The 26,360-nt window shown below is 39.7% G+C and overlaps 4 non-coding genes and 1 pseudogene across 4 annotated transcripts; 2 read left to right on the top strand and 3 right to left on the bottom strand.

The window, feature by feature from the left end:
* Positions 1-535: 535 nt before the first annotated feature.
* On the bottom strand, positions 536-654 carry LOC118453635 (5S ribosomal RNA). Its single transcript, XR_004843382.1, has one exon. It is a non-coding gene; the product is annotated as a 5S ribosomal RNA (ribosomal RNA).
* Positions 655-1,423: 769 nt separating this feature from the next.
* Positions 1,424-1,542, top strand: LOC148096435 (5S ribosomal RNA). Its single transcript, XR_015717271.1, has one exon. It is a non-coding gene; the product is annotated as a 5S ribosomal RNA (ribosomal RNA).
* Positions 1,543-15,796: 14,254 nt separating this feature from the next.
* LOC148096434 (5S ribosomal RNA) lies at positions 15,797-15,915 on the bottom strand. The gene has a single exon (XR_015717285.1). It is a non-coding gene; the product is annotated as a 5S ribosomal RNA (ribosomal RNA).
* Positions 15,916-16,234: 319 nt separating this feature from the next.
* Positions 16,235-16,353, top strand: LOC148096433 (5S ribosomal RNA). The gene has a single exon (XR_015717281.1). It is a non-coding gene; the product is annotated as a 5S ribosomal RNA (ribosomal RNA).
* A 3,010-nt stretch (positions 16,354-19,363) lies between these two features.
* Positions 19,364-19,482, bottom strand: LOC148096432 (5S ribosomal RNA; annotated as a pseudogene).
* Between the last annotated feature and the right edge of the window lie 6,878 nt (positions 19,483-26,360).

Genomic DNA, 26,360 nt, shown 5'->3' with positions numbered 1-26,360 from the left:
GATGTTGAGGCTCTTCTAAGTCCTCACCAGGTTTTGCTCAAATGCTACTGATATAAACTCACAATATATTGGCAGTAAATAATAGAGAGGAGAAAGGAGGAAACAAAAGTCAATTATAAAGTTAATGGGGCTGCTTGGAGCCATATCAACAGTTTAAATGATAAAGTTACAGATATCAGGGGGAGAAAATAAAATAACAGCTGTGGCTCATCAGTAAGGCTCTGCAAAATAGAAAACAGGAGGAAGACTGATATTTACTGTGAGTAAATATCAGTCTTCCTCCTGTTTTGAAACCTAAAGTTAGTAAATAATAATGATGCTCTCTGACATCCACAAAATGTCAGACACATGACACAGAGCCAAACCTCTGCTGGAAAATACACACCAGAAAAGTAGATACAGTGAGATGATTATCAAGTTTTGCACAAAAGCGAAATGCCTTATTTTTATAAGCATTTTAATGACTGTTTTTTCTGATTCTGTTTTCTGTGAGTGAGCAGCAGCGCCTTCTGCAGTTTGTGTGTGGAAGTGCAAAAGCTTACAGCACCTGGTATTCCCAGGCGGTCTCCCATCCAAGTACTGACCAGGCCCGACCCTGCTTAGCTTCCGAGATCAGACGAGATCGGGCGTGTTCAGGGTGGTATGGCCGTAAGCGAGAGAGGAGATGTTCAAAAGGCTTTTTATAGATGATGTGGAAACATTCATCATCTATAACTATTGGTCTTAGATGACTGTTCTCCGTCACACTGCCCTGCAGTAAATGATCAGTTACACTTTTTAACATTAATTTGATATGTTATAGATAAAACATTATGATTATACAACTACATTAGGCAGCAACACACTTTTTACAAAGTAATACCACACTGTTTTTTTCCCAAAAAATGACATCTGACAATAAAGCCTAATTTGTGCTTTTCAGTATCAAAGAAACTTCGGCTTTCACAATTTATTGCACACTGAAAATTCTTAGCTATGTCTCCAGTAAATCTTTTGTAACTTTGTGTAAACAGAAAAGTTTGTTGTTTTTTTTACTTTCAACCACAGAAATCTCATTTTGTATGACTACAATTAAAAAACAACAAGAACCACAACAACAGAAAATGGGCAATCTGGGCAAAAAGCTACCAGAATGTTGTCTGGGATTTTACACATTTATTTCTTACAATTTAAGTCCAAAAATCTTACTGACAGATTTCTTTCTTTGTCAGAACAGCTTTTCTTTAACACGTAGAAAAACTGTTAAATAAGTGCCACTGACAGAAAGGAGACTTTCACTGGTCCAGACGGCTTAAGATCAAAGTGGGCTGTATATGGTCCGCAATATAAAATGAGTTCGACACCCCTGGTGTAATCTATCTGTAATGCAGCAAATCTAAATCTGTAATCATCTATAACAGGCCTTTTATGCACTCAGTCCCTCGCTTACGGCCATACCACCCTGAACACGCCCGATCTCGTCTGATCTCGGAAGCTAAGCAGGGTCGGGCCTGGTCAGTACTTGGATGGGAGACCGCCTGGGAATACCAGGTGCTGTAAGCTTTTGCACTTCAACACACAAACTGCAGAGGGCGCTGCTCACTCAGTGGAGGCAGGTTTAATTAATCTCTTCCACTTGTTAACTGAATTCTTTTTTCCTACCCTTCCCAGATCAGGGAGTACAATCCTAGCTAAGGTCGAGTAGAATGCAGGCAACTATTAAAATTCTTCTCGATCAATCAGTCAATCAATCAATCAAGCCTTTATTTGTCACATGCAAAGTTTACACCTGCAGTGAAATCAGATTCCCCTCGACCAAACATCAAACGTCTACTCATACTGGGCTCCTTGTGGGAGGTCAGCATGAGAACAGAAATCGAAAACAACTCCCCTACACAGAGAGCAAATACATCTCCACATCACACCATCAGCCATCCTGTCCTGCAGCTATTCATCCAGCGCTGGGCCCAGACCCGCCGTCTGACCTTGGAGATTAGCGTTCGAAGGCGCCTACTGTGCTAATATTCACTTGTTTTGTACAGATGCTGCCATCTCTTTCCTTCACCTTTTTGCTTCTGTGGTGAAGAAAACCACATTCTCAGACGATAAAGGTATGATCGATCACATCTTGAGTCTGAGGGAGTGACTGATCTATTATCACTGATCTGTGACCATAAACATTTTTTTCTGCATTATTGTGTTATCATCTTTAATTTTCCCATATTTCGTTGTAATGTTGCTGTTTTCTGAGCTAACTTAAGAAATCGTTTCATTATTTTATTTGAACTTTATTTAACCTTTTTATTATTAATTTCTGTCTTGTTTTCTGTTAATTCTGCATTTATTTACATATTTTCTACATATGTATAAATTCCACATATGTATGCATTCAAGGTTCATGAAACTGAGCTGGAGATGAAGCAACTAAGAGTTTCATAGGAGTGAGTGGACAAGATTAGAAATGAATACATCAGAGGGACACCTTAGAGCATTTTGAAAACAGAGTTGGAGAAACAAGGCTGAGATGGTTTGGATAGTGGATATGCTGGGCACAAGATGTTTGCTTTGATTTGGTTTGTCCTAACACAAAACTATTACACAGACACAGTGAACTTTCAGCAAAGCCCTCTTGCACTTGGTAACAATATCATCTATATGAGTGTGACTTCTATTTTAAACATTTCCAAATTATGAAACTTACTGATGAGTGGTTGGTTGGTTAACCTGCGGTCAGTAGCGCTTTTTGATATGGGCGACCTGGGCGGTTGCCCAGCAATAATGATTACACAGTGAGAAGGTAAGTGAATAGAAGATTTCTGTTGCCATAGCACTTTCTCACACAGGGTCATATGATTTTTGTTGTTTTCTCTGTTTTCTTTTATTAGCTGACCAGTGGGGTGAAAAGAGGAAGATGGGATAAAAGACATGCTTTGGAAGAGAGCCAGAAATTAATAACACTTATGACTCAATACAGAGAGGTCTATTATACAGGGTGGGCCATTTATATGGATACACCGTAATAACATGGGAAGGGTTGGTGATATTAAAGTCCTGTTTGTGGCACATTAGTATATGTGAGGGGGCAAACTCCTCAAGATGGGTGGTGACCATTTAGAAGTCGGCCATCTTGGATACAACTTTTGTTTTTTCAATAGGAAGAGGGCTATTTACTATTTACTCAAAGACAGCAGGCAAATGTAAGCCTGACATCTTTATTAGTGAGTGTAACAAAAACAACATTTAGAAAACATGATGATAAACATCCAACTACTGGAGTTATGTAAGAGTATAAATGTAATAGTAGCTGTCAGCAGTTATAAAGGATATTTGACAGAATGGTGGATTTCTTCATCATCATCATCATCAAATATCAATTACCAGCATTTACATTTTGTGCTCGATAATGCAGATTTTTCTGTCCTGGGTGCAGTTTGCACTTTACCATTTCACTCCTGTCCTTTGTGCCAATAAAGATCAAAAAAAGAAAGATTTGTGCATTAGAGAGTCTCTGCTATCACCACATGAACTGACATCAGCTGACTGTGAGAGAGGGGAGATCTAGAAGTGGTCAGTGACATCCCTGTTCTCCAGGAACTCAGTCATATAGTGATGCTGCAGTGCTCATAGAAGCTCAGCCTCATTAGTACTCACATAAACATGTTTCCTGTGTATAAAGAGCTAACAGAGCTCTTTAAGAGCCAAGTCTGCATTACTGTTGTGATTATTGTGAACACAGTGTTGATCCATTAAAACATCTTTTTACTCTATTAGAGAAATCATTGGGTAGCAGCTCGGTGTTCGGTGTGATCAACAGAAAACATATCACGTGACCTGTTGTTGAATTCAGACCTCATATTTTTTCAACTTTCACACAGCAGGACTGAAGGAAGTGAACTAAGAGGTTATTTATTATTAATGACTGAACAGAGACGGCCAGTTTTCTCACTAATATTATAACGCTAATGTATATCAGAGAGCTACAGACAGCAGTCTGTTAATGGAATTAAAAGCACATTAAGGACAAAAATGTAACTTTGTGGGAGTCATTTCAAATTGAAAGGCATGGTCATTATTAATGTCACAGGGTGCTTGTGCATAGAAACACAGCAACAATCAACAGAGAGCCATTTATACTTTTTGTTCTCAAACTTGCTTTGGTGCAATAAACAGACGCTGAGGGGCAGTCACGTCTCGAGGGACTGCGTTTATACAGGAAGGGTTCATTCATTCAGGAGTGGAGGCCACACTGTTTTTGAACCTGATCTCTGCAGCAGTGGCAGTGAGAGCAATGGTTGCATTACATTAGGCTACATAACTGGAACATCAAATGCCTGCATTTCAAAACATTTATAAGTAATAACTGAAGAAACAACAGCATAAACATTTGGAGCTTTACTTCTTTTGGGGACATCAGTGAAGACTCATCAGTCTGAATATAACTTATAAGCAGCATCGTGACTGCTGCAACAGATTAAGAATATGACACATATATAAATGTGCCCAATATGTGGGACTCAACAAAACAGCCATTTGGACTGTTACCTGATTAGGGCACGTGGATGATGAGTCAGCAGTCTGAATTTAATTTACATGCAACACCGAGTGACTTACTGAAAGTAAGGTTCAGTTAAACAGATCATCTGTTCTTAAGAATATGAGGAGCTGTATGTACAGGATTTGCTGCAGATTTGTACTCATATTCATCACACCTGGTTTTTAAACAAAAAATAATAATTTAGTGTCACTTCATTTGTGATTCTTGCTCAAGGATACTCTATTTTTCGAACCATAAGGTGCATAAAGCGAAACAAAACAGTCAGATAAGTCAAACTTTACTTAACTCATTCTTCTTGCTTCTTCCATTTCCGTACCAATGATTCATTAATGTTTAATTCTCTCGCAGCTGCTCTATTCGCATGTTGTTGCAGTATATTAATGACTATCCTCGTATTGTAAGTTTGGTCTGTTTACAGCATCCGGCCATGTGATTACATTTGTCCCTAACCATCGGGAACCCTCACGTTAACTTTTATCAAGTGGAAAAAAGTTAGCATTTAGCCTCCAGCTTCACTGTGCTAATGTTATGCTAACATAGTTGTGTCACTAGCGATCAGGTAGCACATCATTATATACCAGCAGCCCGTTCTCACTCCCGAGGCGTAACATGCCGACGTTTTGTCACGTCCCGCGGCGTTCCTGAGGAACGCAAAAGGAGACCTTCGGCGTTCTTATGGTACGCGGCGGGTTATGGCCGAAATCCAGTGCAATGACGCTCCCGCGGTAATAGACGTTCCAGCCCTGTATTCCAGCCCTAAACCTAACCTTATCCCTAGCCCTAACCATAACCTTTTTCCTGAGCTTAACCAGGACTTTAATGACGTTAAATAGCGTGTTTCTAAGCGATTTGAAGAAAAAGAGCGAACATGTGTAGATAGAGTCCATACGGTTCTCATATAGGAACGTGGTGGGTAGCCGAAAACGTAATATGTTGACGATTTGTCACCTAGCGTAAAATGTTACGCTTTGGGAGTGAGAACGTGCTGATACTAGCTAGCCCAACTTCAGTACCAAGAGTCACTGGTGTTTTGTTTTCTGTCTTCGTTTATGTTGGAAGTGATAGCAGAGCTGTACGTTTGAATTTTTTCAGAAATCTCTCAGTCACATAATGCTTATGTTTAGGTGGAAACTAGCGAGCTAACTTCCTGCTAACTTCTAACTCCATTAAATTTAATAAATTCCGTTTTCATGGATGTCTGGATGTTAAACTTAATTGTAACACCTGGTAGAGCAGCAACGCTGATCATTTTATTAAAGATGAAAGAATTTAGACAGTTTTTAACTCTCAGTGATGCTGCAGTGTTTGTTTGACTTTGGGACCTGCAGCGACCGAGTTTTGGACCCAGATTACTCTGTGAGGCTCATGACTACGATAACCTAATGCTCCGACAATCCATCCAATCCAGACGTCGTAGCTTACCAAAGTCGTAGTGCAACATTTTTTGACAGATTTTTGAGCACTGTGTATCACATAAAATCAGTTTGAGGTCAGTAACCACAATCAGAATTCATACATAAGGCGCACTATTGATTTTTGAGAAAATTAAAGGATTTTTAGAGTGTAATGCAGAACATACAGTACTCTGACATACAGAGTGGAGGAGCCAGGAAGTGAAGCAGCAACCTTCTGATTTGTAAACGACCCGCTCTACCTCCTGAGCCTGAGTTTTATTCATCAGCAACAAAATACTAAAACAAATGGTTCAGAAGCAGCAAATAGTTTTTATTGTGTTTGCTTTTTTTGTGCTGTGTTTGTTTATTGTAATTGAGGACAAAATAAGTACATAGTGGATTCTAATTATACAAGAACCATTGAAACTGCAATTTGTCAATACAACAAAAAATCATATAAAATATAAAAACACACAGGGCACTGAGCAAAGACAGGTCAACTTGTGAGTCTTGATGTTTGAAGTGTTCAAAGAACATTTTTTTACACATTTACTCTGTGATCAGACAAGAAATCATTTATTAGAAGCAAGCTGGATCCCAGAGTTACCAAAATCACCTTTCACATTATTTTAATACATAACTGTACATCTGTATTCTGCAGTCATTGCTATTAATATATCAGTATCGATGATAAAAGAACCAAATAACAAAATTACATGCAAGTAACACCTCATGACCAGCTCCCGATCAGCAATCATATGGTTGCGGCCAGAATTTCAAACCTGTTAGAAATTCTGGTCGCCCCTCGTGAGGGTATCGCACCGTTGAAGCGGTGCCACGAGCCGGTTTAACACAACCTGTCACACTGCACGCACAAACACAGAAATGGAAATGAAAAAGACGAAGTAGCATGGCAGTGCAGTGTGTGATCTGGACACAAGCGATGGAAGCCCAACTTGTAGAACGTTGGGAAGCTCATCCGAGCCTTTTCAATGTGGCCTCACAAAATTATCACGACCGCAACAATCGTGAAAAGAGTTGGATGGACACTGCTGCTCAATTGCAGCTGTCTGGTCAATGTTTTTCATTAGCAAGTTTGCAAAGTTGATGGTGGTGTGTGTGTGTGTGTTAAAGATAGAGAGGGAGAGACAGATTTTGTGTTATAAGCTTCACGTTGTGGACGCACAGTGTGAGCACTCAGGTCGCATCAGAGCATCGGGCCACATATTGTGAGACCATGCATCGTGACCTACGACCTTCTAACCCAGGGGTGGGCAATCTCAGTCCACGAGGGCCGGTGTCCTGCAGGTTTTAGATCTCACCTTGGGTCAACACACCTGAATCACATGATTAGTTCGTTACCAGGCCTCTGGAGAACTGCAGGACATGTTGAGGAGCTAATTTATCCATTTAAATCAGCTGTGTTGGTTCAAGGACACATCTAAAACCTGCAGGGACACCGGCCCTCGAGGCCTGGAGTTGCCCACCCCTGTTCTAACCCCTTCGATTCAATCATACAGGGTTGAGCAGGAGCTGAATAACGCGACTGAAAAAAAATCACACAGTATATGCACAGCTTAAGGGGGACACTTCGGGTCTTCTTGCAGACCGTGGCCAAATGGTAACACATCCAAATAACTTTTTTCTCTAGTCAACTGTATCCCTCTATTTTAGTTGAGATAGCTCATGTCAAACATTTAAGAGTTTAGACTGTTTACTGCGAGTTTTCCTACAATTAACACAAACACAAATATCATCTGGCTTTTAGTATCGCAATATATTGTATCGTCTCCCCTGTATTGTGATACATATTGTATCGCCAGATTATTGCCAAACACACGCCTAACATTTACACTGCAGTCTGCCTTTGGTGGCTTTTTTGAGCAACTGTGACATTCATCAGTATAACTGACAAACAAAACAACAACTACACTACACACTAACTATAGACTCCAAACACGCTAAATGTCACAAAACTCTTAAATGCAACATGTGGAACACACAAATCTAACTGGTTAACATAAAAAACATTTTAGCTGGAACACTGGAGCTGTGAGCTCGGTACACTCTGTCAGCTGACTGTTAGCTGAGCTTGCAACATCTCCAAAAACATCAGAGCACTTTTGCAAACATGTTCTATTTTGACCAGCTGACCAGATGTGAACTTTACGCCACTACATTCACACAAAAAAAGGGTAATACACATTTCCTGTAAAATTAAAGTAACATAATTACAAGGAACATTTTTATTAATCAACTTTATGTAATATTTATTATGTTTCGTGCATTAATTAAAAATTCACGAGCTTTTGCTATTAAGTATTAAACCAAACATGTGTAAAACTGTACACAGACAGAGACTCATATCTTTACATATTTGGCCATGCAGACAAACTGCTTATAAATTGTTGTTTTGCAGTCATGTTTGTGTAGCGCTGCATGTTGATGTATATATGCCATATGTGGGCTCAAAGACACGAAGTTGACAGGAAATGTGGTTGCTAAGCTGCTGCTATGTGCGCTGAATCTATATATGGCTAAGGCAGTTGTGAAGTATAAAAAGGGCTGACATGGAAATCACTGATCTTTTTTACTCTTGTCCCTTGGCTTTCTTTCATGGTCCTTTTTGAGTGATCCTCAGCTCGACACAGGTCAGTCTTTAGACTTGTTATATTTTAACTTTGATTTTATGTCTCTTTACTTTTGCATAATCTTTTACTTGAGTGTAATAAAACTTCAGGTCACGATTAACTTTTTCATCCGAGTATTTAAAACAATGTTTATATTTAAAAAGATGTTAGTTTGTCCAATTTCTCATGAGTGCAGATATGGTAAAAAAAAAAAAAAAAAACCCATATTTTTATCATTTAAGTACAAGTACATGTGCTTGGGTTAAAATTAGTGTAGTAAACTTTGAGATTAAACTGATTCAACTTCTTTACTCAAAAGTGAGGAAAATAAAATCTCTAAAATGTACTTGAGTGCATTTTAAAGCCTATTTCTACAATCTATTTTGGTGCAAAGCTAAACAAACCTCATTACTAATATAATAAAAAATATAAAGAAATTAAAACTTTATTTAAACTTAAATTATAATTATAATGAATATAATATGTTATCTTTTGTAACACAAGTAGAGAAAAACAAAGTTTTAAAAAAGTTCTATTTGCTGTTGTCAACATTGTAAACAGGCCAACTGACCTCAACACCTAAATGTTTGACGTTTCTATTGTGAGCTCCAATAGATGTGGCAGACATGGCAGAAACACATCAGATAGAATGATGCAGTGGAAGTAAAACCTGGAGCTAAGAAATTAGAGTGCTAGTCAACTGGTTCAGGTGCAGCAGGTGGGCTGATCCTCCTAATTGCTCACAAGTATTTGGCTGCTTCACTTCGTTTGTTCCAAAAAAAAACATGTCAGCTTTTAGATGCATGTTGACTTTTTACTTTCCTAACATGCCTATTTTTCATATTTTACTTGCATGTATCATATACAGTCAACTTTACATAATATCTGTTTAAACAAATATTCATCTTCATTCAAACTGATCTTACATGCAGCTGCTGTTCATTCACCCATTTAGTTTATTAACTTATAGCAATTAATCTGACATTTCAGAGAATTTCCTTCCCTGAAGATCTTCATTGATCCCTGCGTCAGAGAGCCGACTCCCACCAAACACTGCACTGCACAACAAATCACTCTGCTAACTGAAGAAAGAGGTAAAAGTAATACATCTTTACCAGTTGTTGTTTTGGTTCATCCAACTGGGATCATCCAGTTTGTCATATTAAATGTGTATTTTAAATGTGTTTTAATGTGTGAGCATGTTCAAATGGTAAAACGTTTCAGAAATAAACAAACAAACCGACTATTTTACTTACAAATTCCAAAACACATTGCTAGCATGAACTGAACTTCCAAAACAGAGCTACCTAAATCACCTAAATTACACAATTGAAAGCATATGTGTATTGTTTGTGTATTTATACACAAGCACTCATATATATTCAAATAATTAAAAAAAAAAGTTCATTTACTTGTTATTACCACACACCAAATCTGGTCGTTGGTACTTGCTGGCTTGTGTAGCCACGAGGTAACAAAAGCTCAACACTGCCCCCTAGCATCCTGGAGCACTTCTGTTGTCTTTTGTACGTACTTTGTCTGTAGGGGTCACCGTAAATATACTTTTATTTATTCACTCCACATAAAATATAATAAATAAATAATTTATACAAAAATCAACTATTCACATTTCAATTTTTAACTGTTTAAATTTTCAGCTTTTTTCTTTTAAACTAATTTAAAGTGAAACAACACAAAACACTGCAAACCACAACACAATTAAATATAAATTAAAATATGAAAACAAAAAGAACATGCATATTCTCTGTCATATGGGCCTGCATGAATAAACTTTCTGAATCCTTTATCATCCACAACTGAAAATAGTTGTGGATGATTACTATACCTTTCTAATGTGAAGTTGTTGTCTCTGGCTCTCTTTCTCTCTCTCTCCCTCCCGCTCTGTTCCTGTGCTACTGAGAGTGTAACTACCGCCCCTCCCCCCTCTGCCCAGCGCAAAGCACAAGGCTCGCGTGCGGAGTGAAGCGGGAAGAAAGTGGGAGAGAGGGTGAGAGAAAGAAAAAAAAAAACACAGCTTGCGATAAGGAGCCGGCTCGCGTCGTTCACGTCAAAGATCCGGCTCTAAGAGCCATTTTGTTCGCGACCAACACATCACTTCTCTGCTCCTCAGATGCAAAAGGAGGGGAGAAAAAGCTCAGCAACTCAAACTCCATTGAGCTATAAGATACCGGCATGATCTTGGGAAAATAGGCAGCATCTGGATGTAATACGACCTTGTGGCCATCAGGAGAGAACTGTGTGCAGGACGGATGCACAGACAGCGCATGAAGGTCACCCACTCGCTTTACCGAAGCCAAAGCGAGAAGTAATGCAGTCTTATATGAAAGAAATTTCATATCCACAGACTCAATGGGTTCAAACGGGGGGCTACAAAGGGCCTCCAGCACCAAAGACAAGTCCCAAGCAAGGACACTGGACTTAAGCACAGGTCTCAGCCGGCGAACCCCTTTCAGAAAACGTATGGCAAGGGAATTTGCACCTGGTGTCACCCCGTCAAAGCTAATATGACAAGCAGATATAGCTGCTAAATAAATCTTAATTGTCGTAGATGAAAGGCCCTTTTCCCACAGCTCCTGTCAAAACATCCACAATAGAGGTCTAAGAAGCTTGGAAAGAAAAGCGTCTGGACTTCTTTAGATTGCTTGAAGATGTTTCACCTCTCATCCGGAGAGGTTCTTCAGAACTGAAGAAGCTTCTTGACTACGATGACCTGGATGACTGAGAACCTTCACAGACATATCCACAATAGAGCACTGAAATGGGAGAGTGTGGCAGTCCTGGCACCATTGCTCGAAGGCTCGCCATTTGTAAGTGTACAAGCCTCTAGTAGATGAGGCCCTAGCGCTCTGAATTGTCGCTATCACACTAGGTGGCAAACCCTTAGCAATCAAGTTTAACCTCTCAGCAGGTAATCATGAAGGTGCCACAGATCCAGGTGAACCACTTCTCCTCCCGCCTGAGAGAGGAAGTCCCTGCGGAGAGGAAGCTGCCAAGGACCCGCTGCTAGCAGGCTGATTGTCTCTGCATACCACGGCCTTGTGGGCCACCAAGGGTCCACTAGAATCAGAGAGAGGAACTGCCAACGCACTCTCTCTAGAACTGGAGATATCATTTCCACTGGGGGAAATGCATACAGGAGCACGTCTGGCCATTGGTGCGCTAGTGCGTCCAAGCCCAAGGGTGCATCGTGGTCGATTATGGAGAAGAACAGGGGGCAGTGAGTATTTATCCTGGAAGCAAAAAGATCTATTTGCGCCTTGCCAAATAGATCCCAAATCTGAGCCACTATTAAAGAAGACCCCCCTTGGGCTCCCTCCAAGGAGCTAGCACGCAAAGACGTGGTTACCTTTCTGTTGATTGTTGATGTGTTTCTATGCACAAGCACCCTGTGATGTTAATGATGGCCATGTCTCTTAATTTGAAATGACTCCCACAAAGATACATTTTTGTTTTTAATGTGCTTTAAATTCTATTAACAGCTCTCTGATATACATTAGCATTATAATATTAGGGAGAAAACTGGCCGTCCCTGTTCAGTCATTAATAATAAATAACCTCTTAGTTCACTTGCCTCAGGTCTGCTGTGTTCACGACATCAGCGGAGCGGGAGGTGGCTTACTGGGCTTAAGCCCGGGTTGTTGTTTCAGAAGCCCGGGGTCTTTTGGAGTGTAATTTGTTTCATAGTTAGATGCCTGACTGACAACTGTGTAAAACAAAAACGACACACAATATTCGAAGCACATAGCGCACAGTCCTAAATTCCCCCTAATTTCGCTATGATCCGAGCTCAGGCACTAGTGATGTGCGGATCGATCCTGAAATATCGATTCCTCTGATACCAATCATTTATGTTCTAGAATCGATTCTCACACTAAAATATCGATATTTTAGTAATTTAGAGTAAATTTGTAGTTTATCATTAACAGGAACGCAGTGGAAAGAAACTATAACATTCGGATTGTCTACATTCAAAGGAACTAGGAAGGAAGGAAGGCTGTATAAATGTCTCGCAGCCACTGGCGTGCGCACTCACAACAATGGCTGAGCGTAATTGGAGTCATGTGCGGACGTATTTTACCTCCACAAACAGCTGAGATGTGGTTTGCGATACATGTGGCAAAAAAGTGCTCCAAGAGTGAGGTGTTGTGGCCACATTGAAAAGGGCTGTGGGGGGTAAATACATTTTACAGGGTTTATTTATCGGATAAAATACATTAAATGTCACCATTATTATTGGCCGGCCCGGAAACAGCGGGAGTGTCCAAATTCAGAGGCTGCTTCCACCTGAGGACCCGGCCTTCGCGGTCTAAAGAAAGCCGGGTATACGTCACGAGCTCCCTCGGTGGAGTGAAACTGCCGTCTGCTCCTTGCTATCTAAAATATAACCGGGCGCTGACGTAAACTCTCGACCGTCTCACACTTTGTTTAATCATTTTCTGTTTATTCAGCTGTGTGAAAACCCCGGAGGAACCCTCCCGAGGGATTAATAAAGTTAAATTTAATTTACTCTCTCACGGAGTCCTTTAGTGCTGCAGGCAGGCAAGGTGTTCAAATAGCGCACAACTTCAGTTTTTTTATTTCTATAAGATGAACTCTGCATTATTAAGTGATAAGAACAAGTAATCTGATGTCCTGTAATCATTATGATGCTATAATTTGAGATACAATAAATAAAATAAGTTTTTGTACAAAGTATCGGTATCGGATCAGTATCGTCGATACCACCCTGAATATTACTTGGTATTACTTGGTAAAGGAAATCAGTGGTATCACACATCACTATCAGGCACTAGCTGAGCAGAGGCGGAGCCAGACATCAGGGCTTTGGAGCCACGCCCCCTCCCACCATGCCAGTAGGCCAAACAAAGCACACGGAAACGTCAGCTATGGTTGTAGGTACTGTGTTGTCGGTTGCAACGTTAGATCACACAATAGGGAAGGCAAGAAGCTGGAAAATGGGCTCTCATTTCATCGTTTCCTCTCCTGGAGGCAACGGGAGGGATCTCATGTATCCGATATTACTAAACGAAGACGTCAGGCTTGGATTGCAACGGTGAGACTCGGACAAGGCGAGTGCAACGAAAGCGAAAAATAGCACCCAAAAACATACAAAATTGCGCTCATTGTACGCTAATCTGCACATAACTTTCAGATGAATCACGCACCTGGAATACTGGTATACATTTACCTTATGTGTATACACTAATTTTATCTTACAGGCTTTCGTTATGCAGCTGCAGAGTCTGAAGGTGTGCCCCGTGCAGAAGTAATCCCGTCGTTAAGTCTGACGTCACTAGCCGTTCTGGGCCTAAACTCCGCTGCAGGTCCATATATCAAACGATCACTATGGCATTACTGAGAGTTGAAAAACTGTCTAAATTCTTTCATCTTTAATAAAATGATCAGCGTTCTGCTCTACCAGGTGTAACAATTGAGTTTAACATCCAGGCATCCATGAAAACGGAATTTATTTATTTAACGGAGTTAGAAGTTAGCAGGAAGTTAGCTCGCTAGCTTCTATCTAAATACAATATAGCATGTCCTGACTGCGGGGTTTTGGAAACAAATTAAAACGTACAGCTCTGTTATCACTTCCAACATAAATGAAGACAGAAAACTAAACAGCAGTGACGTTTGTAGGGTTACTGAAGTTTGGCTAGCTGGTATATGATGTGCTACGTGACCGCTAGCGACACAGCTATGTTAGCATAATATAAACAAGCTAACTTTTTTCCCACTCGATAAAAGTTAATGTGAGTGTTCTCGGTGGTCAGGAACAAATGTAATCGCATGGCAGGATACTGTAAAAGGACCAAACTTCAGCCAGGAGAACAACTGAGATAATCCATCCACAATACGAGGTTAGTTATTCACATACTGCTGCATGGGCTGGGCTGTAGTTACATCCTAAGGTTTTAAAAACTGAGCTTAAATAAATAATTAGCGGTAATAAAAGCTGAGGGAGGTCAACAGTGATCACTGACTGTTTTAGGAGCTTTTTGAGATTAAATAGAAGAAAATACAAAACATTAAACATGTTAACAACACAAAAGCCATATTAAACGCAGACTACTTTAGGCCCGGAAGTAGGATTCGTCACGTGATCACTTAACGACCGGATAGATGAAGATCTGACAGAAGACCAACAACAAAATCACCATGTCACGGAGGCTGTGGACAGGAGTTACTCATATCATGTGAGGGTGAAGACACAACACTGCTTGATAGGAATGTTAAGGTGTGCTGTGTTTTGGTGAACATGTGCCCCACTGTGGTTGTCAAACCAGGGCCAAATGAAACTTGCTCTTGTTGAATATTCATAAAACTGCTGTGTTGCATGTACAGTTCATTGTAAATAATTGTACTTTCTGTAAAGTGGTTTCAATAAAACAGAAATTAAAAGTATGTTTTGTTTTGTTTTTTTATTCAAGATCTGTTCACATGTACTTAGCAAGTACATGTGAGTGAGCAAGTACAAGTACACATGAAATGCAAACTATTTACATGGCAACGCACAGCTGGCATCAATCGTGAATCGTTCATCTAGAGCAATTTTGGGGGCAGCTGCTGAGGAGAAGTCAATGTTATGTGCAACCTCTGGCCCTCTGATCTAAGGGGGACTCTTTGGTCTTCTTCCAGTCCTTGGCCAAGTGGTAACACATTAAAACAACTTGTAATTACAAACGATTGTTTGAACCGAATCTGTAAGTGTATAAAAATGGCTTAAAATGGTTTACAGTGAGTTCCTTGGACTTTCTGTTGTTCTAAATATTGGTCAATCCAACAAGTGCTTTTAAGCTAATCCTTTTTACGCTTCGAAGAGAAACTAAGCATATGCTTAAGAACAAAAACACCTTAAATGAGAATAATAGAAATTTTCCTTTACAGCTTCTACTCAAGTACAATCAATAAAGAAAACCACAGACTCTTTGATGTTTGTTTTGAAGAAAAAGTAATTTCCTGTAAATGTTTATCTGTGTGAGATTTTTCAGAAAACATCAATTTTGTTTAAACGTGAGATACATGGCCTATTCTTTCCTTGTTCTACTTTTGTCTCATTATTAATCTGATTACTGTGGAAGACAAGATGGAAATATAATATTCTCATGTTAAAAAGATAGAAAAAATATTTTATTACCCAGAAATCTAACTTTTCATGCCTTTGAGCATAAACATGAGCAGCAGCGCCCTCTGCAGTTTGTGTGTGGAAGTGCAAAAGCTTACAGCACCTGGTATTCCCAGGCGGTCTCCCATCCAAGTACTGACCAGGCCCAACCCTGCTTAGCTTCCGAGATCAGACGAGATCGGGCGTGTTCAGGGTGGTATGGCCGTAAGCGAGGGAAGCCCCCTAGAAAACACCTTTTATACTTGGCAAATGTCACACAGTTTCAAATATAGTATTGTGTTAAATTCCATATGTTACAGCGAAAGCATGCAGCTATTCGTTGTTAACGGTAGCTTCAACACTGAGCTGCAAAAATACTTTTCCCACAATAACATCTCCATAATAACACACGTTAGATTATTATAGAACCGTGTGTTTTGTAATTCAAACGTTTTTGTCGTTTGGAGACTTTAACTTCTATATAGAAGAGAAAACGTGTGCGTGTGTCGCTACAGCATGTATAAAAATGCTGTTTCTGAGCTCTGCTTTCGCTTACGGCCATACCACCCTGAACACGCCCGATCTCGTCTGATCTCGGAAGCTAAGCAGGGTCGGGCCTGGTCAGTACTTCGATGGGAGACCGCCTGGGAATACCAGGTGCTGTAAGCTTTTGCACTTCCACACACAAACTGCAGACGGCGCTAAAACTGTCACTACTCCTTCCTGTAGTCTCTAGTTTCCTCCTGCTTTCCTTGAAGCACAAAAGCGCCTCGCTGATCATTTCCTAGATGCTAATCAAGGAATATTTAAGTTATGTTTCCTTTTGACAGTAACTACTATAAAACCTAAAGCAGCACCTCACTGTCAATAATAGATTAAATGAACAAATCACATTACTATTGCAGAGTATAACATGGAGACATGAAGTAAGTTAGAGAAAAAAATAAAAACAAGAATTTAATATAATTATAAAAAACAGAAACAGTTTTGGTTTATAGTTTACAGAAAAAGATAAAACACTGCGTCATATTCATATAAATGCACCGATCTGACAGACTTGCACAGGGTACAAAGCAAAGGAAGTGTTGAGTTCATCTGCATGGAGCCTGAATGACCGTCTCAGCAGATCATGTATGTGGCATACGGCCAATACTGGACCAATGAGCAAGCTTTACCGCATCCCTGTCCTCTCATCTTAGTATTCATACTGAAGTTTGCATGTTGTGGAGTTTTGGGGGGGTTGTTGTTGTTTTTGGCTGTCATATTTTCCTTTTTAAAAAAACAGCACCTTGAAATATAAAAATGTGCTCGACAGTCCTGCTACTTTAACCACAAATCATTTCCTGAAACTCAGGAAAGCGTCCCTGTTGCTGAAAATCTCACATCTTCATCATATTTGGAGGAAGTGGCTTGCAGCTCTGGTCGGTAAGATGTTTCCCTGGAGGAGAGAGAAGGACATTTGAGAGATTGATGACTCACAAGAGTCTAATCACATCAGTGCAACCAGTGGTTACTTATATTAGTTTATTAATTAGAGATGAACCGATCTGATATTACGTATCGGTCCGATACTGACGTAAATTACTGGATCAGATATCAGAGAGAAATAAAAAATGTAATCCGATCCATTAAATATCACGAAAGCATCTCTCAAAACTTGCGACACGGCGTAACTCAGCTCATAACCTTTGCACGTTGGAGCAGTATGCGTCACGTGATAGAGTGGCTGTGGCGTGCGAGATCTGTCGGCGGTCTGGTTGAGCAGTTGGAGCCTCGCTACCAAACCGGCATTTCATCTCCGAGAAAGTTATCCCAGAGAGAAGTAAAGCAAGTGTGTAAGTTCATCTCTGAATATTTGTAAAGCATTCCCACGTTAAGCTTAACAACCGATATATGGAACGACTGCCTCTTCTCTCTTTCCAAAGATTCTTTCTTTTGTTTTCAATAGTTCTCATCACGCTGATTGATGTCCAAGGGGTCTCCTTTCCCATAAGTTTGATTCTAATTCCTACCGCGGTGATGTTAAATTGGGGTGAAACGTCATCATAACAGCTTTGACTGACAGCTGCAGTCACGGAGAAACTTGCGTATCTCTGTTCGCGAATAGCAGATAGAGCGTAGGCTCTGAGAGGACGCCCAGCGTTTACGCTACGAAAACACGACCCGATGTGTAAATCAGATCCAACTGAATGTCCATCCATCCATTCGCTTCCGCTTATCCTTTTTCAGGGTCGCGGGGGGTGCTGGAGCCTATCCCAGCTGTCATAGGGCGAGAGGCAGGGTACACCCTTGACAGGTCGCCAGTCTGTCGCAGGGCTAACACACAGGGACAGACAACCATTCACACTCACATTCATTCGCACATTCACACCTAGTGACAATTTGGATTATCCAATTAACCTATCCCCACAAGCTAACTGAATGTCATCAGAACATATTATATTATGAAATTTGTTTTCTTTTACTAATAAGTCGAGGATGAGGATTTGGAGAAACATTGAATATAGAAGTTTTCTATCACTGATGATCAGTTTCAATGGTTGATTGTAAACTCACTTTACTAGTCCTCCTTCTTTAATATTCCATCCAGCAAATCAGCCCCGGAGCATGATCCTACCACCACCAGGCTTAACATCTGGTACAGTGTTCTCAGATTTCAAAGAATCACCTTTGATACACCAAACATACTGTTGTCATTGTGGCCATATAGCTCAGTCATTGTCAAGTCTGCCCATAAAGCTGTCTTTCCAGAAGTGGTTGGGATCCTCAGTTCACAGTAATAAGAAATTCCCTCTGATCTAAGGGGGACTCTTTGGTCTTCTTCCAATCCTTGGCAAAGTGGTAACATATTAAAACAACTTGTAATTACAAACGATTGTTTGAAACGAATCTGTAATAAAAATGGCTTAAATGGTTTACGGTGAGTTCCTTGGACTTTCTGTTCTAAATATTGGTCAATCCAACAAGTGCTTTTAAGCTAATCCTTTTTACGCTGCGAAGAGAAACTAACACTTGTAGTCAGCCATGATCACTAATGAGAAGTTAATAGGGCTTGTTGAGTTATGAGGTGCAGAAACTTCAGCACCTCATATGAAAAGATTTGACTGTGTGTATGCTTTTGGCACTGTGTGCATTTGAGAAAATCCAAAATAAATTCAAACTTCTTTTTGAAAGCTGTTTTATAAATTTCAGTGGTATATTATTCATGCAATAGGGAGTTGTCTTCTCCAACTACTGGGGCTGAAATAAGTTCATCTAGTTTAGAAACTTCCACTGAACAGTCTATTATAGTGTCAGAACTAAGCATGTGCTTAAGAACTTAAACACTTTAAATGAGAATAATAGAAATTTTCCTTTACAGCTTCTACTCAAGTACAATCAATAAAGAAAACCACAGACTCTTTGATGTTTGTTTTGAAGGAAAAGTAATTTCCTGTAAATGTTTATCTGTGTGAGATTTTTCAGAAAACATCAATTTTGTTTAAACGTGAGATACACGGCCTATTCTTTCCTTGTTCTACTTTTGTCTCATCATTAATCTGATTACTGTGGAAGACAAGATGGAAATATAATATTCTCATGTTAAAAAGATAAAAAAAAGATTTTATCTAACTTTTCATGCCTGTGAGCATAAACATGAGCAGCAGCGCCCTCTGCAGTTTGTGTGTGGAAGTGCAAAAGCTTACAGCACCTGGTATTCCCAGGCGGTCTCCCATCCAAGTACTGACCAGGCCCGACCCTGCTTAGCTTCCGAGATCAGACGAGATCGGGCGTGTTCAGGGTGGTGTGGGAAATATATATATATAATACATATATATACAGTGGGGCAAAAAAGTATTTAGTCAGCCACCGATTGTGCAAGTTCCCCCACTTAAAATGATGACAGAGGTCAGTAATTTGCACCAGAGGTACACTTCAACTGTGAGAGACAGAATGTGAAAAAAAAAATCCATGAATTCACATGGTAGGATTTGTAAAGAATTTATTCGTAAATCAGGGTGGAAAATAAGTATTTGGTATCTGTATTTGGATGATTTTGTACCTGTTGATCTCATTTCTCACATTTGGAACATGATTTGCTGTGGAGCAGATTAGGTTCAAAGGATAACTTGACCCTTGATGTTAGCTGGATAAGACAGCGTTCTGCTTCATAGTAGCCATGTGGGGGACACAGCAAACATGTGGAAGAAGGTGCTCTGGTCAGATGAGACCAAAATGGAACTTTTTGGCCAAAATGCAAAACGCTATGTGTGGCGGAAAACTAACACTGCACATCACTCTGAACACACCATCCCCACTGTCAAATATGGTGGTGGCAGCATCATGCTCTGGGGGTGCTTCTCTTCAGCAGGGACAGGGAAGCTGGTCAGAGTTGATGGGAAGATGGATGGAGCCAAATACAGGAAGAAAACCTCTTGGAGTCTGCAAAAGACTTGAGACTGGGGCGGAGGTTCACCTTCCAGCAGGACAACGACCCTAAAGATGAAGCCAGGGCAACAATGGGATGGTTTAAAACAAAACATATCCATGTGTTAGAATGGCCCAGTCAAAGTCCAGATCTAAATCCAATCGAGAATCTGTGGCAAGATCTGAAAACTGCTGTTCACAAACGCTGTCCATCTAATCTGACTGAGCTGGAGCTGTTTTGCAAAGAAGAATGGGCAAAGATTTCAGTCTGTAGATGTGCAAAGCTGGTAGAGACATAAGGTGAACCGGATTATAAGGAGTACTGTCGATTTCCAGAAACACCAAAGGACTGATTTTTAGAGTGCCTTATTTTCCGAAAAACACAGTAATAACATAATAAAAACGGGCACTCTGATAGGGGGAAAACTGAGATTTCAGTAAAGCTCAGTCTAAAGCCCTTTCCTAATGATTTCCCTGTAACATTAGTCCTCGAGGACCCCGTCACAGCAAACTACTGTGAGCGCCACCAGACAGTTAATGAGACAAAAACGAGACGCTCTTACAGCCAGGAGGCTGCTTAGAGATGAAGCTTGATTAATTTGATTGATTATCTGTGAATAAGTCTTGAGCCTCTCCTCGGTTCTGTACTGAGCCAGATGTTCTTCTTCTTCCTTTCTTTAGACTTTCTGAAGGTCATTTAAAGTTTTTCTTTGGACATTGACTGCTTTTTCACCCATTTTCAGTCCAGTCCTTGTACCTGATCATAGGGCTGTGCGATATGACCAAAATCTCATATCCCGATATAAGACATCTATCGTCCGATAACGATATAAATCACAAAAATTTTACATTTTCTGTAAATTCTGTGAATCTCGGGCAGCTCGACTTGCGTAAAGTGTTTCCAGCTGGGCGTGTATGAAACGATACATTTTTAGCCATAAGTTGTAACGGCCGCCGTTTTCTTTGTGAGTATTTATTACACGGCGTGCTGCGGGGAAAAGCCTGTTCTAACGTTTGAGTCTAAGCTTTATTTTTTAGCACCTGACGGCTCTTTTTTGCTTTTCATCCGTAAACACTCTGCATACTCTTTTACGTGATTACGTTTATTTTGAAAAGTCTCAACAGGATCTTGAGCTTTATTATGAAAGGTTTATGTGGAAGATAAACAAGCGGACACCGGTGGTTTTACCGTCGTTGTTGCTAACGACAACGCATAAAAACAAGCGCTTGTCCGTCTGTAGTGTGGTTATATTAAACATAAGAGGAAGAGAGAACTTTTTTTTTTTCAAATACAATACAAAACACACAACTTAGCAAAGAACCAATTTTAAATTTTATCTTTAGGTACTTTGTTACTAGCAACCTGTCACAGAAACACACCATTTCCTCTGATTTCTTTGGATTGGAAAAGTAACAGACAGAAAAAAGGGGACAGGCTGAAAAATCTATCTACAGTGGAGGAACAGTACCTGAAAGTCATGTAAAAAAAAATTCAGCAAACACCTGACACAGGACCTGAAAGATGCACTTGGTCCTTCAGTTGATCCATCTAGTGTTCACCAAAACTGCATCTCATGGTGTCAGTGAAGGGTGGCTGTCAAGAAGCCATTATTAAGGAAGGGAACAGGGAGAAAAGGCTGAGGGATGCCAAATTACACAAGAACTGGACTGAAAATCAGTGGCAGCAGGTCTTATGGATTGATGAACCAAAATTTGACATTTCTGGTTCAAATTGCTGGTAATATGTCTACAACCACCTATACACTACTGTACAGCTCTGTCATAGTTTGGGTCTGCATTTCAGCCAGGGTGTTGGGGATTTCATCAAAATTGATGGAATTATGAAAAGTACCACCAGACTTTGATGCACCATGCAATACCATCTGGAAAGTGTCTGATTGGCAGCAGCTTACTAAACACATCGAAACACCATCATTCATGGACTGACCTGAGCCGTGTGGGATCATCTCGGCAGAGAATGGAACAAAAAGGCAGCTAATATCGAAAGAAGAGCTCTGAATGTCCTTAAAGAAGCCCGGAGAAGTATTCCTGAAGACTACTTAAAGGAATTCCAAAGAAATGTGCCTAAGAGAGTTCAGGGTGTGCTGAAGATAAAGATGCTCAAGCTCATTAGCTCATTATATCAACTCTGTTTTTGCCTTTTATACTGTATTTTCATGTACACTTTTCAAATTTAAACTGTTCCACCCGTTTCCCATTACCCAGCAAGTTATATGTTAAAATTAAGGTGTGGCTCAAACTTTTGCACAGTCCTACATTTCACATCTGATTTGGCACCTGGTAAACCTTTAAAAGCACTGACCTATCTCTCCAACTATCTGTTTTAAACAACACGCACTTAGCAGCAGTTGTGTTGCGTTTTCGTCAGGTTAGTGGCTCAGACCTAAAACAGCCCAACATTATCTCTAATTCAGGTCTGGATCCAAACTGACCCATTAAAGTACGTGGTACTTCTTTTATTTGTACTCGTGTACTCAGGCATAAATTTGACTTTTCAGGTACAAACTAGATAACACAAAGAGGAGCTCTTATAAATAAGAATGAAACTGAGATGCCCACTGCAAGAAGATACACATCCAAGTGCTGAGATTGTAAAGATGAAAAGTGAGCAAAGGAAAATGAGTGTTTCAGGAGAAGGAGGCGGTTTCCTCTTTTTCCCATCTGGCAGCCTCACAGCGGGGAGTTATGAGGTAGCCCCAACCTACCTCACATCTCCCCGCTGTGCAAGAACAAGCTCAGCAACACAAGCATCCTCTGTCTTTCGCGAGTGCATACGTGCACATCTACAGTGCTGCATGCGGATTAACGCATTTTCTTGGAGCACCTACACAAGCTGCAATATACAGATCATGTTTCACAGCGCTACAGCAAGAGGTAAACACCTCCCTCTGTTTGTGCTTCATTCTAGCTTCTCCCTTCTCTTCCCAACCACACACAGCAACACCTTTCTCTTGTGAATTTTATTTTAATCCTTAATATAAAGACAGCTATAAATTAGGATAACCAAACCTGATTTAATTGAATTGTGAATAGTGCAGAATTGTGCTGCTCTGTAATTAAATTGAGACGTGGAGTCAAAATTCCCACCTAGATTGAGTGAGATGAAATATAAATCGGCTCTCCTCTAACTGACTTTATAGAAATAATTACATAAGCTGCATTTATAAATGTTATTAAATAACAGCAGCACACGAGAACTAAAGTGTAATTCCAGCACATTTCGCTTCGCTTGCACTGATTCTTTAGAGATGACGACTGTGGTGGGTAATTAAGGGCAAACAATAAACAAGTCGCATGAAAAATGGAGGCCGCATTACCTTTCCAAAGCTTCCTTTCCCGATGGCCCGCAGTATCTGGAAGTGGTCAAAGTTGACTGTGGAGAAAATGAGAAGCAGTTAGTGAGTGCGTGTCAGTTTGAGCTGAGCTATAAAACAGGGAGCATGACATGTACAGCACTGTGCAAAAGTCTTGAGCCATCCCTCATTTGCTTCCAGGGATCCGGACCTCCCTGTAATTCCCTGTATGTATTAAGGAATAGCTCTCCAGGCTTTTTAAAGCGTTTCTGATTTTTAATCCAGGGCTTGTATTTGACCAGTTTTTGTCTGTTAAGACCTTTCACACTAATCTCTGAAACATTCAAACATAAACAGACACCTAAGTCACGGAAAGGACCAGAAAACTTAACAAAGAACCAATTTTAAATTGTATCTTTACACATTTACTTGCAGCCTACTGCAAAAAAACAAAACCCCACATCATTTGTTCTCACTTCTTTAGTTAAAGAATGCAGTTAATAACACCGTTAACACAGACTGACCTGGCAAAACATGAAAAAAATAAGACTTTTGCTCGGTACTGTATGAGAAATGGAAATCCAGACTCTTTCTGTGCACTTCATAATGTATCGCTGCACTTTGGCATTACTGTGAAGATTAAATTTTTTTTCAAAGAATTAAAAAGTCGGAGCGCAGTGGGAGAGAATAATGTGTGTGTTGGATAATGAAACGGGAAAGACTGAAAGGTAGAAATAATGAATCACAACAGTCAAAATGTGAAAAAACAAAAACATTTTCCCTGGAGGATCTGTGCAGTGACACACCGTCACAGTATCGACGACTAGCAAGCAAAACAAAACCCCAGAAATAACATTTATTAAATGAAGACTCAGCTAAACCTTTTTTAAACTTCACATCTGAATAACAAATAACACACGCAGCACATAGAAACAAATATCTAAAATGAGTTAGATCCCAGAAAGTTAGACACGCTTTCATAAGTTTTATGATCGACTTTTACGAGATTAAATTTGAGCAAGTAAAGACATTTCACAGCTCAGAGGCAGGAGAGTTGTACTTCAGAAAGACATCCAGCTCAGAGCGCTCAACTCATTCATCTTACTTTATTTTCCTATTTCAGTATGCATAATAACACAGCCAGATATTTTCATTCATTGCCACTGAAGCAGATGCATGTGTGTGTTCTGCAGACTGATTGAATCCTTCTGTACGCAGCTTAAAATGAGTCCTGAGGAAAAAGGTTGAATGGAAGTGGTGAGGAAGAGTGTCATGTTTTTTTCCTCTGTAATAAATAAACTAAATAATAAGCACAAATATTTTTGTTTTCCAAATATATTTTTTATGAGCGCTGAACATGTGATCAAGATTAGACGATAAATCGATAAATACAAGATTAATTTCACTATTCTGCTGTATTTCTACTTAACACCTACCTGACTCACTTTTGAATTAAATTAATGCAACATGTGAGACTAATATTTGTAATCAGATCTTAATTTATGCAAAAATATCCATCATAGACCCGAGAAAAAAGCGTGAATAAAAAGAACACCCAATCCATGATATTAAAAAAGCCTTGATCATTAATAGCAAGTCTTTTTAATATCAACCAATAAGAGTAAAGTTAGCTTAAAGGCAAAAAAGCCAAAACCCCTGTTTTTCAGGCAGAGGAGAAAAAGAGGAGCTTTGTTTAAGATGAAGAAGCATGCAAAGCTACTCTAGTAGAGTCCAAGAATAAGAATATCATGTTGGAAACGAACATGAGGATGATCAAAACACATTCCCTCCAACAAATAAATACTATAGAGAGCGGAGCTGCTTCATCATTTTAAAAAAACAACGTCTTTGGCACAAACACAAGCGCTCAGGAATCAGATTAACCAACAACAGACAAGATTTGTTTCAACAAGTAAAGAGTAATGAGCTAACACTGAGTAACTGTTGCCAGTAAAATCAACAGTTGCTAACTTTCACATGCAGCAGCTCATTAAGACACTTAAAAGAAATCGGATTAAAGACATTTAAATGTTGGTTGTATTTTCCTTCCCGATGCATGTGAAAGGTTAAGACTTACATCTCCAAATGTAGTGGAACTGATTTGAACCAGAGGACTCAGCCACACTGTTACTATGTACTGCATAAACACGTTTACCGATGAAGGTAAATCAGACGCTGTCCTGACTGTGTGGCTAAATTTTGTGCTGAAAGCATCAAATCAATTTAATATGATTAACTTGCTATGAGAGGTTTTTACTCCAAGTGTGACTTTTTCTGGGTTCATACACCTTTCAGGGTCAAATTCAAGCACTTTGTAAGCACGTTTAATGTCCATTTTCAAACTTTTCCAGCACATTACCATAAAAAGGATGCATATTTCACTTCGCATCACCTGAGTAAGACCATGTGAAAGGCCAAATTAATACGTTTTTCATCAGATATTGATGCTTCTTTCTTATGTGACACAAAAAATAGGAGGAGACAGATCTTTGCTTGTGTTGTTTTTTTAAGTTTATTCATTCAAAACTAACTGTAAGACGCTTAACTACATTGCAGTCTGTGTTATTGTTGTAGACCTAATTATCACCTTTAAAGTGTTTGTGCTAATAACATCATGTAGAGTAAGACAGGCATAGAGAACAGCACTGACTGGGAAAGGCTTTGAACAGATGAAATACTCAGATCAATTAAACACTTTAAAAATGCACAAGCGTCTTTCAAAAACCTATTTATTTAATCTATCATCATTGATATTATTATGTACAGTTATAATGTACTGTTCATCTCACTTAAATAAACAGGCAGCCTTAAAGTGTGAAATAGTCACTTGTCTACTGTCTCAGTGGCTGATAGTGTCCCACAGGCCTCAATGTGAGCTTGAAGACATTATGTTTAAATTGTTTAATGATAAACAGATTTTGAATGAAAGCGAGGAAACTTCGGTAGCACAAAAAA

This window comes from Neolamprologus brichardi, chromosome 23, assembly GCF_056152115.1.
Source record: "Neolamprologus brichardi isolate AB-2024 chromosome 23, ASM5615211v1, whole genome shotgun sequence".
NCBI lineage: Eukaryota > Metazoa > Chordata > Actinopteri > Cichliformes > Cichlidae > Neolamprologus > Neolamprologus brichardi.
Note: the sequence above shows the minus strand (reverse complement) of the source record. Positions and strands in the feature narration are given on the sequence as shown.